The sequence below is a fragment of the Cynocephalus volans genome, chromosome 1 (genome assembly GCF_027409185.1).
Source record: "Cynocephalus volans isolate mCynVol1 chromosome 1, mCynVol1.pri, whole genome shotgun sequence".
NCBI classification, from domain to species: domain Eukaryota; kingdom Metazoa; phylum Chordata; class Mammalia; order Dermoptera; family Cynocephalidae; genus Cynocephalus; species Cynocephalus volans.
The window spans coordinates 190593614-190608247 of NC_084460.1; positions in this window are offsets into that span (position 1 = coordinate 190593614).

The following is a 14634-nucleotide window of genomic DNA, read 5'->3' on the forward strand; positions in this document are numbered from 1 at the left end:
TGGTGGTGGTGGTGGTGATGGTGGTGATGATGATAGTGATGGTGGGATGGTGGGGATGGTGATGGTGGTGGAGGTGGTGGTGGTGGTGGTGGTGGTGGTGATGGTGATAGTTGTGGTGGTGATGATAGTGATGGTGTGGATGGTGATGGTGATGATGATGATGGTGGGGATAGTGGGGATAGTGATGGTGGTGGTGGTGGTGGTGGTGATGATAGTGATGGTGGTGATGGTGGTGGTCATGATGATGGTGAAAATGTCCCCAGTGTTGGAAATTAAGCTAGGCTCTCTCTAGAGAATCTTGAACTGTCTCATGGCTTTTTGTTATCTGCCCTCAGACTGCCTCCTTCCCTTTGAACACTGCACAGGTCATCTTCCTGCTCTCCACCCCATCCAAACTGGGCTGCTGAACAGTGAGGGTGTCGCCTGACCACAGGCAGTTCCCACTGCCATGGGTGAGTCCTGTCGGCTATTCCCTCACCACCCGCCACTGTTCACATGGACCGTCACTGCATCATCATTCTTCCCTGAACTTGCAGATGATGGGTCACACATCCTGCGGCAGGCTTCAGTGCCCACTGCTGACATGTTCTTATTTTGTTACTTATTTCCCAAGGTCTCCAGAGGCCGCTCACAGGAAGTTGCCTCAGGTGGTGGAGCTGCCCTTCCCCAGGGAACCTCCTGCCCCCGATGCCCCAGATGCCCACCCACCCACAAAATGCTCACTTCCTCTTTTTGTCCCTTAACCCCTCTCAGGTCTTCATTCTCTCCCTGACCCCATAGGTGACCCCTTCTCCCTGGTCAGTGAGTAGCTCTACCCACCCCAGGTGGTGGGAACATGAGCCCACTTGACACAGCAGGCATCCCAAGAGAGAACGTTAGTAACCATGCAGCCCCACCTGCAGACATGTACCCTGTGCCCCCTGGCCTCTTGGGTCACCAACACAAAGCCTCTGACCCTGATGGTTTCTGCATGAGTTTACTTGGTCACTCTTCAAACCAGACTCAAATGCAAACACACACACACATACACATGCGTGCATACTGCACACACACACAGCACACAACACACACATGCATAAACATGCTCCCACACAAATACACATGCACATGCAACACACCCACACATACATGTACATAACACATATACACACGTATACACAACTCACTCATGCACAAACACATGCAAATACACACGCAACACACATATGCATATACACACTTTCTCATACTCTCACACACACACACACACACACACACACACACACACACACACACACACACACACACACACACACACACCAGCATCTTTTCAGCACCCTGAGGTTTTAGGTGGAAGCTCCCACACTGAATGTGGTGGGAAAGGAGATTCTCATCTTGTTGTTTCCTGTTGATCACAGGACTCCGGCCACAGAAGCAGCCACCTTCATACTGCATCCCCATGCAGCGCTCTGGGTTCTTGGAGGGGTTTCTGTGGGCAGAAAGGAACCTCTAGAAGGCATTGCTGATGCAGGTTTGCTCACAACTGCCATGTCTGCTTCACATCCTCAGGGGGACTCAAAATAGACCCCAGTATCCTGAACCCCCACATGTGAAAATATTTCTCTAAGGGCTGGGCATAGTGTATACATAAATATTCATCTGGCATCTCTAGGGAGGAGAAACATAATCACACAACATTCCTAATTCAGAATCAAGTGCAACTCAGTGAAACGGCACCACAATGTAGGACTCGCATGTAGCTCGCCGAAGCTTTCTAACTGTATAGGAAAATGCTGTTGTAAGCAGCATCAAATACTTGGTAAGAGAACAGTGGTGGAAACCGCCGTGAAAGATAATCACATGACGTTCCCAATTCAGAATTAAGTGTAACTCAGTGAAATGGCACCACAATGTAGAACTCGCATGTATCTTAAAGAAATTCTGTTTTGTAACGTGTGGGATGACGACGTTATAAGCAGCATTGGATATATGGTAAGAGAAGACTTGTGGAAAATCTCTGTGTGACACAAGCCACAGCATTTCCAATTCGGAGGTGCTGAATGGATACTTGCAAGACTTTTGTATGGGTCTCAGGAACCTAAGCTAATCTTCATAGCAGTGAGGAGGCTGTGACCCCTGGGCGTCTCTTTCCAACCCTCTCCTCCCTGCACTCAAGATTTGTGTCCTAACTGTTTCCTCCACTCAGATGCTGATAGACATTTCAAGGCGACACGTCCACCGCTGGGTGCAGCCTTCCCCATCTTGGGTGGCAAACCGTCCTTCCCGCAGCGCAGCGCAGATCCATGTTCTCCTCGTTTCCAGGAAACCCCATGAGCTCCGTTATCAGAATCCTTCTGGAACCTGCCCACTGTGCGGCCTCCCCAGCCTGGATGACTGCAGCAAACTCCCACTGCTTCCCGCCTGCCTCCCCACCACCTGGGCTCCACACGGGGCCAGGGGTCCTGCAGGCTCTCCGCCGCAGCCCCAGCACGAGTCCCCAGCCAGCACCCCGGCATCCCAGCTCTGCACTTGCTCCTTCACAGCGCCCTGGCCTCTGAAATCCTGGGCCATTCACTTCTCTGTTCCCCTCTGTCCCTCTTCTGTCTTCCCCACTGGGGCATGCACTCCAAAGGCGTGGGGATTCGTCTGTTTTGCTCACTGATAAATGACAGCGAGGATGACCTGGTGCCCAACCCAGCCAGCCAGAGGAGGCGCTTAGCAAACATTTGTTCCATGAATGAACGCGGGGAATGCATTTCTATTTCCAGCCTGAGGAAGGCCCTGGAAACCTGGAGACAGAAGCAGATTTGCAGAGGAGAAAGCCCTGACTCTGAGGGCCTGAGCAGGGTTTCTGTCTGAGGTGCTGGCTCAGGAACCAGTCCCTTCCTCCCGAAATCTCTCCGCAGCCTCCTGTCCACTAGGTTTCCTGAGTGGCTAATCTGACAGGCGGGGTTAGGAGAGGCCAGGGGGGCCCTGGGGTGGGAGTGGAGGGTTGAGGCCCCAGCCTGCCCCTGCAGCTGCTCTGTCTCCAGATACCTGGAATTCTGGAATTGTTCCTACCTGGCTGAGCTGGGCCCGCTGAGGACTGTCCTGCCTGCCGTGGGCTTTGGTACTCACTCAAGAGCCATGAGTCCTGGCCCTTGAGCCCAGAGGCCAGCCTTGGGGGTGCAGCCCTCCCCCAAGTATGTCCCTCCCAATGCCCCTCAGCATGCCTCTCCCAGTCGCCCCAGAGTGCCGCTACCAGCTTCCCCCACCTGCCCCTCCCAGCCCATCCTGCAGCAGGCCTCTATCAGCACCCCGTGCAGCATGCCCCTCCCAGCGCCACCATAGCGAGAGAGGCAGCCCAGCCTGGCCCTCACTGTCACATGCTCCCTCGTGCAGGCAATTCCACAAGTCACAAGGCAGAGTTTCCATTAGCGTCAAGCATACATGGATGTTGAACCTGGGCAGATGTGAGCCCAGAGAGAAGAAGCCAATTTTAGAAAATTCAGAGCCTGGGGGGTTACACTGGAGGCCAGGCCTAGAAAGGGCACCATGACCCCGCGGCGGGGGTGAGAATGGTCTTTTTGATGTAGACCACGAACTTGCACAGGCTCTCTCTCCCTCTCTGTGTCACACACACACACACACACACACACACACACACACACGCCCCTTATGTGTGTCTGCATGGTGGCCAAGCACTCCTCCCCAGAGCCGAGAACTCCCACCTGGGTGGTACGGACAGCACAACTCAATGAGTCACAGGTCTGAAGCACCTGTCTATGTACTCCCACACTTTATTGAGCGCCTACTGTGTTCGTAGCCCTGTGCACCTCATGGTTTCCTTTAGGGAAACCTCCTTGCCCACTCTTACAAAGTGTAGTGGATTTTGGAACCATCCCCTCGATTTGGGCATCTAGGTTGTGTCTAGTTCCTGTACCTGAACCTTCCCACCCACTTCTCCTCCGGAAGCATTCCTAGAGGTGCAGCTCTGGGGCTAACACCCCTTGTGACCCTGTTGGCACCCACCATAATCCCTTAAATCACCATTATGGTGGGACAGACCCTGGTCTCTTTTGCTTTAGAGAGGAAGCAGCAAAGGCCATCCTGAAGGAAACAGCGACACATCCCAGAGTCATGAAGCAGAATGGGGAGACTTCTCCCACCTGGTCCCCAGAGTGGGAGCTGGGGGCAGTCACCAGCACTTTAACAGCCTGGTTGCAAACAGCAACCAGAGCTAATGCATCACTGATTAGGGATGAAGCTGTGTATGGAAGGTCACCCAGCAGGTCATTGCAGACCTGGAATCTGAACTTGGACCTTCACTCAGCTCAGCTGGAAACCCACGCTGTTCCCTGGGGGGCCTGTGCACAGGTCCCCAGCCTCTCCCTGCGGTTCTCCCTGGGTGGCATGTGTTAGGGGAGGGCAGACGTGGGAAGAGTGGATTGGAGGGGCAGAGGACCAGAGCAAGGGCAGCAGATTCCAGGAAGCACAGATGAGCAGGAATAAAAGCAAACAAAACAAAACAAAAGGGGCCTTAGAGGCAGATAACCTGTGGCAGCCAGCAAAATTCTGTCCGAACTGTGACCCGGACCTGCAGACCCTCGCGCCCCCTCCTTGCAGGTGTGGTGAGGATTTGCTAGAGAAGCCCTCCAGGTCAGGCAGGGAAGTCACAGCATGCTGTGGCTAGCTTTATGTCAGAAAGGGAGGGGTGAGGGCACCCCTGTGACCCAGAGGACCCCAAGCCGAGTGGCACTTGAATCCGAAACAGGCACCCAGAGCCCCATGCGACGCAGACCACCCAGACGGCAACTGCTCCTAAGTGAGAATGGCAACTGTAAACAGACATGAAAGGATTTCCAATTGCACACACAGCTCCTGGGCAAAACTCTGTCTCTATAAACACTGCAGAAGCAGCTCGGAGCGCTGATGCGAGGGCAGGCTGGAGGCTGGTGAGCTACTAGAGCTGTCCTGCCAGCTCTGGGCCCTCCCAGCCCTAGGCACATCTGCACTCACCTGGCAGGACATTCCCCCCAGGTGCCCCGGCACCCCACACTCACCCTCTTCTCCCCAAGCTCAGGGTAGCATACCCCACTCGCTGCTTCTTCTGATTCTCCCTGTGTCTGGCCATGAAGCCATCTCAGTGCCTCAGTTTCTCCTGCTGGCCAGGAAAAGTCTCCAGCCCTCTGTGGCAAAGCCGCTCATCGTTCTACCTGAGCCCCAGCCTTGGTCCCCAGCCTGCATGCTGAGAGATGTCACATCTGCAGTCCCTTTTCTGACCGCATTGATGAGACAATGCAACTGGCTTGGGTGTGAGAGTTGAGAGTAACCTCAGACGTGATGCCATCTCTGCTAGTTACTTGTGGCTGCCAGAACAAAGTGACACAAACTAGATAGCTGAAAACACAGAAGTGTGTTCTGCCATGGCTCTGGAGGCCGACAGTCTGAGATCAAGGGGTCAGTAGGGCCGGCCTCGCTCTGATGGCTTTTGAGAAGATGCTGCTTCTCGCCTCTTTCAGTGCCTGGTGTTGCTGGCGTTCCAGCTTATAGGTCCAACACTCCAGCCTCTGCCCACATCATCACATGGCTTCTCCCCTGTGTCCCTGTATCCTTCTCTTCTTGTAAGACACCAGTCATTGGAGTTAGGGCCCATACTAATCTGGTATGACCCCGTCTTGACTTAACCACATCTGCAAAGGCCCTTTTTCCAAAAAAGGTCACATTCACAGGCTGTGGGTGGACATGAATTTTTTTGGGGGGGTGGGGACATGATTCAGCCCAGCACACCATTCTACAAGCCCATGGGGTGGATGAGGAATCTGATCTCCACTGAGATTTATCAGGCTGGTTAGGACCAGAGTCAGGACCACAGCTTGGCACCGACAATTCTCACCTAATATTTTTCCCAGTGTTCCAACAGCATCGATCCCCGGAAGCCACACAATAATCACGTGCTTCCCATGTTCCCACTGCCTGAACAAAATACTCCAGACCCCGCCTTTCCATCCTACTGGGCTCCCTCCAACCTGAGACCCTCCCACTTCTCCGGGAATTGATAAAGGACAATTTTCAGATGGATTGTTAACTGGAGAAAGCAGGGTGGAGTATATAGTGTGCTGTCTTTATGCAATAAAGGGTAACAGGAATGGGTGCACGTTTGTTGACATTTGAAAAAAAACAGCACTGGAAAGATAAATCAGAAACTAATAAAAATGGTGAGTGGAGTCAGGTATGGAAGCTAAACTTTTCTGAATACACTATAATGTTTGACTCCAGAACTATGTGAATGTTTTCCATGTTCAAAAAATTAAATTTAAAAAGAAAGTATCCTTAAAAAAGGAAACTAACAAAAATAAACATTTATGTAGAGTTTGTAACATATCCAAACAAAGAAAAGATTGATTTCAAGTGACTTCAGAGCACAGTGTTTGGACTGGATTTTTTAGTGGAATACATCTGAAGAGCAAGGAGAATGACAAAGAAATCACATGCGTCCTTCAGTGAGTCTTGTCGTTACTGTTAAATTTGGCATGATTTGAAATGACTTCTTCTTTTCTAGGATAAAGCCAGTAAGTGATTATGTGAATATGGTGAGGAACCAGAACTATTATTTTGAGAGAATATGCAAATACAGAACTGAACAGGTTAAGCATAACGCTGTTGTCTTAAATTTGACCTGGAAATGTTAATGTGCTCTCATGATATACAACATACCCATTTCCTAGTTCTGGCCACGGAAGTGGGAGGAAGCGATGACTACCCGCAGCAGCAAACACCGAGAGCACCTAGATTTAGGTCTCTGAGCCACCTCGCCCCACTTTTTAAAAGCTTGTGGGTAAAATGATTGATTCAAGATCAGGGGCAGAAAATACACAGGATGAGCCTGAGACTTATCTTGTGCCAGCAATCAAGGATGGCACAAAGAGGAATGAAGTCATGTCAAAAGGACGCAGAGGCCAATGTCAGCCGGAGCATCACAGACAGCCACCGCCACTGTTGATCAAAACACATCTCAGCTGTAAAATCCATTCATTCCTAATGATACTTAAAAAAAGGATAGAAGAAATTTAACCTCATTTGTTACCACTGGAGGTAATTTTTGTACCAGCTCCTTACTCTGAAAATTGGTAATTGAGCAGGAAAAGAGAAAGAATTGTGCCCTCTCATCTTTCCTGTGTAACCTACATTTGGGGTAACCCAGTAGCCCCAGTGGGTGAAATGGAAAGCTCTTCGTTATGCAGGAATTCCGGCTATAAATTTAGAAAGAATGTGAGAATGTGAAAAACCACCATTTTGCAAACTCTTTATGAAATGATTCGAGCAACCAACACCAGTGGATTTTAAATCTTGATAGGAAAATGTCACCAGAAAACTGGGTGTCCATGGGTGCCCAATCTCTGATGGCCATAATGCTGTGCAGGACCAGGCACCTCCTGAGAGACATGATGCTTTTGAAGATTTCCTTCCAAAAGTGGTGAAGCTGGATCTGGTCAAGCCTTTACATGTAAATTCAGGTTTCCAGAAAATCATGAAGAAAGACAGATGGAGGACCAGTTAAATGTCACCACCAGTCAGTAGAGACAGCCTGAGCCAGGGACTTTTACCTGGTTTCTTAAAACTGTGTCATGAAGGAAAAAAAATTTGAAAGGAGGACTGTTCTAGATTTAAAAGAAATTTAAGAGGCATAAATACCAAATGCAAAGTGGGGACTTTATATCACTGTTCAAATAAATCAACTGCAAAATACTATCGGGGGACCATGAAAAATTTAAATATGGATTAGTATCGGGTGATACTAAGGAAAGAAAGATGTTAAGTGAGGTATAGAGGCTGTATAGGAAGTTGTCTTTATCCATCAGAGATTCACATGAAATACTTAGAGGTGAAATGCCACGGTGTGTGCGGTTCCCTATAGAACACTCCTCGCACACAGATAGTAAAGCACACAGAGCAGGAGGTCTGCTGTTGTCAATTGTTGATGGAAATAAGGGGTATTATACTATTCTCCTGTTTTCTATAGGTTTGAGAACTGTCATAAGAAATGAGGATGTGAAGGGTCTGGGGAGGAAGGGCTCTGCCTCCCACCCCTGCTGCCACTCCTGCCTTGTTCTGTGAAGGCGTAAGGAAGCCCTCGCCCCCAGCCCCGGGGGTCTCACTCTGTTACAAAGACAGGGCTGCTGGACCCTTTTGCACCCCGTTCCTATACCCCTGCCTGCTAGCACCTCAGTGCCGGTGAGCGTGTTTCTCAAAGCCCCCTGGCTCCAGAGAGCTTAGGTGAACGGGGGTGGAGAGTGTACAAAGAAAAGGTGCAGCCGGGGAGTCACTGGAGCTGGAGGGTGTCTCAGAAATATGTGGATTTCTAGGGATTTCTAGGAATGAGACTACCCAGCGCCATCGACTCTGGATTTTGGACTCCTCTGGCCCTTCTCTCACTGCCTGGTTGTCATAGGCTACACTGGGACTCGGAGCCTGAGCTCGTTCGGCCAGTGGGCGGGGATGGGTCAGTGTTTGAAAGCAACAAGAGACATGAAGGCATCTGTGAATTTCACTTGGAAATTTAGCCTATTTAGTCTTGCAAATGCACAGATCCTTTTATAACAATATTACCTACAAGTGTTATAAATCTACAATAGTGAAAAATTGAAAACAACCCAAATTTTCTAAACGGCTCCTGAAATAAGGCCATGTTAGGAAGGAATATTTAACAACATACTAAAATGCTCTGATATGTTAAGTGGAAAAGGATAGTAGATACACAGATGGTTCCAGTTTTAAGTATATTATATTACAAAAATAAGAAAGAAGAAGGGGCCAGCCTGTGGCTCACTCGGGAGAGTGTGGTGCTGATAACACCAAGGCCATAGATTCGGATCCCATATAGGGATGGCCGGTTTGCTCACTGGCTGAGCATGGTGCTGACAACACCAAGTCAAGGGTTAAGATCCCCTTACCAGTCATCTTTAAAAAAAAAAAAAAAAGATAGAAGAAAATACACTACAATTTTTTAGAACTTGTACAATAGAATGGAAGTTGATTTTTACTTTTGCTTAGTGTGGTTTTCCTTATATACCGTCTGGCTAATAGTATTAGTTATTTGACCTGTTATTGCTCTTGGAATCATATCTGAAACTTTACAGGAGGGTTGTGGGTATTATTATTGACATTTTGCAAAAGAGGAAACACGTTCAAACACCAAGGCCGCCCAGCTGGTGAGTGGCTGAGCCAGGATCCAAACCCATGACTGCAGCGACAAAGCCCCAGGTGCACTGCAATGGCACTGGGGACCTTGTTAAGGAGCAGCTTCCCGGGCTCTCCCCCCCCCCCCCCAGGGCTTCCTTTGGGCTCTATCTGGGTGGGGCCCAGGAATCTGCATTTACCAGCTCTGGTGATGGGAACTCTTGCTACAAAACAGGCTCCTCCATACCCAGCCCTGTCGCATAGGGAGAGCTCTGAGCACCTCGGGTGGTGACAGTGCCCAGGCCAGGTGGCCGGCTCCTGGAAGTGCCTGCCTGGCTCCTAGCCTCAGCAAGTGCAGGAGAGGAAGGTGAATGTCAGGGATTGCAGCCTTCTGCCCACTGCACGCCTCAGGGTGAGCCTCGGGCTGGGGCAGCTGCAGCCCTGGCCAGGTCCTGAGAGAGGCCAGGTCAGCTGGGGGGGCCAGCGCCCGAGACCCCTGCCTGAAACTCTCTCCTCTGGTTGAGTGCCAGCTTCTTCCCCTTGGGTCTCTGTAAACATAAGACACTTTAGAGAGGAGATCACATTTATGGACTCCCTGAGCCTTGATGGGTACTTGCCGCATACTGTCTCATATGAGGAGACGGGGCCTGGAGTGGGGAGCTGCCCAGGGTCACACAGTGTACGGGCCAGGCAGGATCTGACATAGGTCTGTCCACAGTGAAGTCTTGTGAGCTCCCACGAGCAACAGGAGGCAGGAGGAGCATTTGAAGCCAGGGCATGTGCAGGTGGGCTACAGTGCTCAGAAAACAGGTCAGTGCATGGTAGTGTCAGGTTCTAGAAGGTTCTTTGGGGACAGGGATCTAGGCTGGGCAGTTGATGGATGGAGGAGGTAGCTCCCTCTACTGCACAGCACTGTGCTGACCCAACACTGGTGCCTAGGTGGGACCAAGATGTCTAAAACCTGTTGACACACATGGGATGACCACAGAATGACTTGAGGGGGTGCAGAGCAGTGGGATGGGGGACGTTTAAGTACTGTGGGCTTCCAAGTGTCAAATCCCTCCCAAGTAGAGGGATTGTCTTCGAGCCCAGGGGACAGGTTGTGTAGTGTCCCCATGTGCTGAGAGGGCCAACTGCACTCCAAACTGAGCTCCCAGGAGGTTACAGTCAGAGCCAGTGTCGGGGCCTGCGGGTTGGTGTTCATGGACAGAACCCTGCAGTCTTTGGCGAGCCTCATTGGGGGGGGGGACCCTGGGGAGCCTTCCCTGGAGGTGGGAGAGCCTGGGGTTGGAGGGTGTTTGCATCTCAGTGTCCTCAGGTCCCAGAGGTGTGGTTTGTGGGGCTGCTCATCCCTTTGGGTCTGTGTCCTCCTCTCTGAAGTGCAGCTAACAGCAGGGCTTCCCTGCCACAGGCATGAGGGATGACCAGTGGCTGCACAGGAAGCCCTGTAGTGTGCTGGATGGTGGCCCCCCTAAATGCATCCATGCCCTGACCCCAACACCTGTGTTATTCCCTAATATAGCAAAAGATGCAATTAAGTATCTGGAAAGCAGGCATTTATCCTAGATTATCTGAGTGGCCCTAAATGCCATCACATAAGAAGGAGGCAGAAAGAGATCAGACACACAGGGAGAGTGAGGATGGAGCAGAGACTGGAGTGATGTGGCCACAAGCTGAGGGACTCCTGGAACCACCAGGGGCTGGACGAAGCAGGAAGGACCCTCGCCTGGAGCCTCCAGGGAGAGTGCAGCCCTGCCGACACCTTGATCCTGGACTCTGGCTCCAGAACTGTGAGGGGATAAACCTCTGTCGTTGAAGCCACCCAGTCTGTGGTGATTTGTTAGTGCAGCCCCAGGAAACCCACACGAACGTGGAGCTGGAGGCTCAGCCACTCGAACAACTCCCATGCAAATACAGAAACAAATGACACTCGTCACTCAGGGAGATGTGGGCAAAAAGAGCTTGCTTTTTTCTTTTGTTTTGGGTGGCTTAGCAGGAGCTACCTGCCCTCAGCATGCAAAGGAGGTCTCTGGGAGGGGCCCAGGCATTTCTGCTCTGTAGGAGCTGAGTTCCTGAAGCTGGGGGTGGAACAGCATGGCCCAAATAAGAGCCAGGATCAGGCACAGGTGCAATCAATGTGTCCTTGGGCAGGGGTCGTCCAGGACGGAGCCCCAGCTTACGTCCTGCAGTTGGTGTGGGAAGTCCAGCCTCTTGGGATCCCATCCTCCTGGGACCACCCATTGCCCCTGGGTAGTGACCCAAGGCCCCACCCTGGCCTGCATGGGAGCAGGAGGTCTCTAAGATCTCCCAGCTCACATGAGCTGGGGCCTTTCATCATTCGGCACCTCCATCCAGCTGCCGGCTGTCCCGTGCTCTCTGGCTGTGGAGAAGCTCAGCGGTCACTCATGGCCTTAGGCTGGCAAAGGCAGCATGGCGAGGAGAGGGTTGGCTGGCAGTGTCAGAGTGGGGCTGACTCTGAACAGTGGAACACAGAGGAACTCCATGTGAATGAGGACCGCTGCACCCCAGCACCCCATCCCTGAAGCCACTGCTCTTGAAGAACACCCCAGCCCTGCCACACATCAATCATGTAGGAGTACCTTACTTGAAAAACGCAGAGCTCCGGGCTCCACTGCAGAGTCTTGGGACAGAGCCCTGGAGCCTGTGTGTTTAGCAGCTCCCACCTTATTCAGATGGAGGGGCAGACCTGCCACCCCACAAAGTGGGCCAGCATCTTGGCTCATTGGTCCAACACAATGCTCCCATTTTCTGTTTGGCTGAGTGGAAGCTGAGGCAGGATGCTACCAACATTCCCTGAGTGCCCTGTGCTCCCAGACCACATGCCCAGCAGGTGCACAACAGGCCAGCCTGGCTCTGGCCAGGTGAGCACATGGTGAGCAGCCGGCCTGTGCTTCTCCATGAGGACACCAGACAGCATGTGGCATGGTCATGAAGGCCACGGATCCTGAGCCGGGCACTTCCCAGGGATAGTCAGGGAACGCATCCCCCAATGCCTCCTGTCCTTCCTCACAAAAGCATCCGTGGGGCTCCTCTTGTGGCTGGGAGACCCAGGCCCACATAGGCAGTGGTGTGCTTGGCTTATGCTTAAAGCCAAGAGAAGAATCAGGGCAGTGTCTGCAGAGGCAGCCAGGCCACGCTCCCTGTGCCCGGTCCCCCTTCACAGGAAGAGGAAGAGATCCATCTCGGGCTGGCTCCCACGCACAGCGGGCAACAGTCCAGCTCCACAGGCGACCTGTTGCCTTAATGACCAACATGCGGCTGCTCTGCAGCCAAGCTGGCTGGCTGCAAGTGCAAGCCAGCGAATAAAGCAGGCCATTAAGGAGCAGTACCGAAGGCATCACCCCAGCAAGCAGCTCACAGGAAGGCAGGGCAGGCACTCTCGGTCAGCTTCCCCAGTCTCAAGGTCCCCATGAGCCAGCTGTAGCTCAGGAGTGGATGTCTAAGACCCTGATGGGCGGGGAGCAGACAGGCTGAGTTCACAATCTGGAGAGAAAATAGGTGGCCCATGTTGTCTCCAGGGTCCCCTCTGCTTGGTAGAGGCTCCGAGGACATTTCCTGCACACAGACCTCTCCCTTTCCCCCCACTGCCCTACCCACTCACTTGCTCATCTAGTCTTAAATGAGCATGCGCTATGTGCCAGGCACAGTCTGAGGTGCTGGAGACACAGCCCAGAACCAGCCACAGTCCCTCTTCCCAAGCAGCTGATGTTCCACAGTAGGGACTGGAAACCCAGACAGCCACAGGAGCCAGGCAGGTGATGCCAGTCAGCGAATGGAACAGTGCAAGAGACCACCAACAGGGAAGGTGCGACTGCGAGTGGCCCTTGGCTCGAGGGTGGTGGGGAGTGGGGCCAACCAGAGCACCTACCTGAAGGAGGCAGACAGGCCTCGTAACCGGCCACGGGGTGTCAGGTCTTCCCTTTCCCTAGTGGAACCGAAAATCAGCATTTTTACATTAACTCTCTCCATGTGTCATTGTTGGCACTTAATTCAAAATTTTTTAAAAGTGAAAACGTGTGTCAAGCAGAGCAAGTCTGTGGGCTCCATCCAGCTGCAGGCTGCAGTTTCTAGCCCCTGCCCCAGGAAGGCTGGACGAGGCCTGGCAGTGCCCCTCAGGGGCAGTGGCTCTGAACTGGGACCCAGCCACGCAGTGCAGGACTTGTGGTTAGTGAGAAAGCCCACACCGGAGCTGTCCGCTGCGTCTGTGCACACAGCGTCGCCTGCGCTGCAGAACCACCAAATCCGGAGGCAGGGCTGAGAACATGGGATTCAAGGCACTTCTGGGCTGTGGTGTAGACACCGACCTCACTACTGCATTCTGAGATGGGAACACTGAGGCAGGCTTGTCCCTGGGAGACTTCGGCTAGATGCGCTAGCAGCCGCAGAAGGCTCCTGAGATACACGCAGCCCCACCCCTCTCTCGGTCCTTCCCTCTGTCACTCTAAGTGGGACCCTAACTTCCGCCCCACGGCTTTCCCAGCCCCTCCCCAATCCTGTCTTGGTGTCTGCCTTTGGATGACCCAAGCCAACACACTCCCAGGGATTACAGGTCTGGCCAGTCTGCAGCCCAGTCTCCCGCTAGGTGCCTGAAAAGGTTCTGGACCAGGCACAAAGAGACCAGACCCCAGGCCAGCCCTCCTGCTGACCAGCTCTGTGTCCTCGGACGACCCCAGCCCCATCTCTGGCTTTGTTTCCTGGAGAAAAAGAGGAAGCTGGACCAGATGTTGTCCATGAACCCAGGCCTCAGCACTGCCTGACCTCTGCTCTGGTTTCTGGCCTTTGGACCCAGGCTCTGCCTGCAGCTGTGAGCCACACGTGGAATTGAGGTCAGACGGGTTCCCACGTGAGTCCTCTCCTCACCACCCATCTCCTGCCCTTCGCTGTCACCACCAGCTCATCACGCTGGTCTCTGTCACGCTGCACCACTTCCAGCCTCTACAGGGTCTTTCCGTGGCGCCTGCTGGGGAAAAGGGATCAGCTGCAGCTGGGTCAGGCAAGAAAAGAAGCCTCTGCAACTTCGAGACTTGCCAGTCTGTCCTTATCTTGGAAACACTGTATTTTTTGACTCGCATGAAGTAGTGAAGATAAGACTGGCTCTGAAATGCACTGTGATCCCCTTGAGAAAAACCAATGGGACAGAGCCACCTCCTGCTTGTTTCCTTGGGTATCAGTAAGAAATGTGCTCTGCTGCAAGTTAACGGGGAAAACAAAGACACCCACAAACTTGGAGTCGCTTAAACAAATGAGAATTGCTTGTTTGTTTCTGTTACATTTTGTTTGTTACCACACTGCAAGAATCCAGAGACAGATTGTTGCTGTCTGTGGTTCAACAGATGAATGCCATTATTGTGGAAGTCTCTTCTTTTCTTGACCCTTGCCTCACCGATACAAGGTGGCTGCTGGGGCTCCAGCAACCCCATCTACTTTCTGGTGAGGGAATTCATGTGTGTGGTGTGGTGGGTGGGGAGTGAGTAG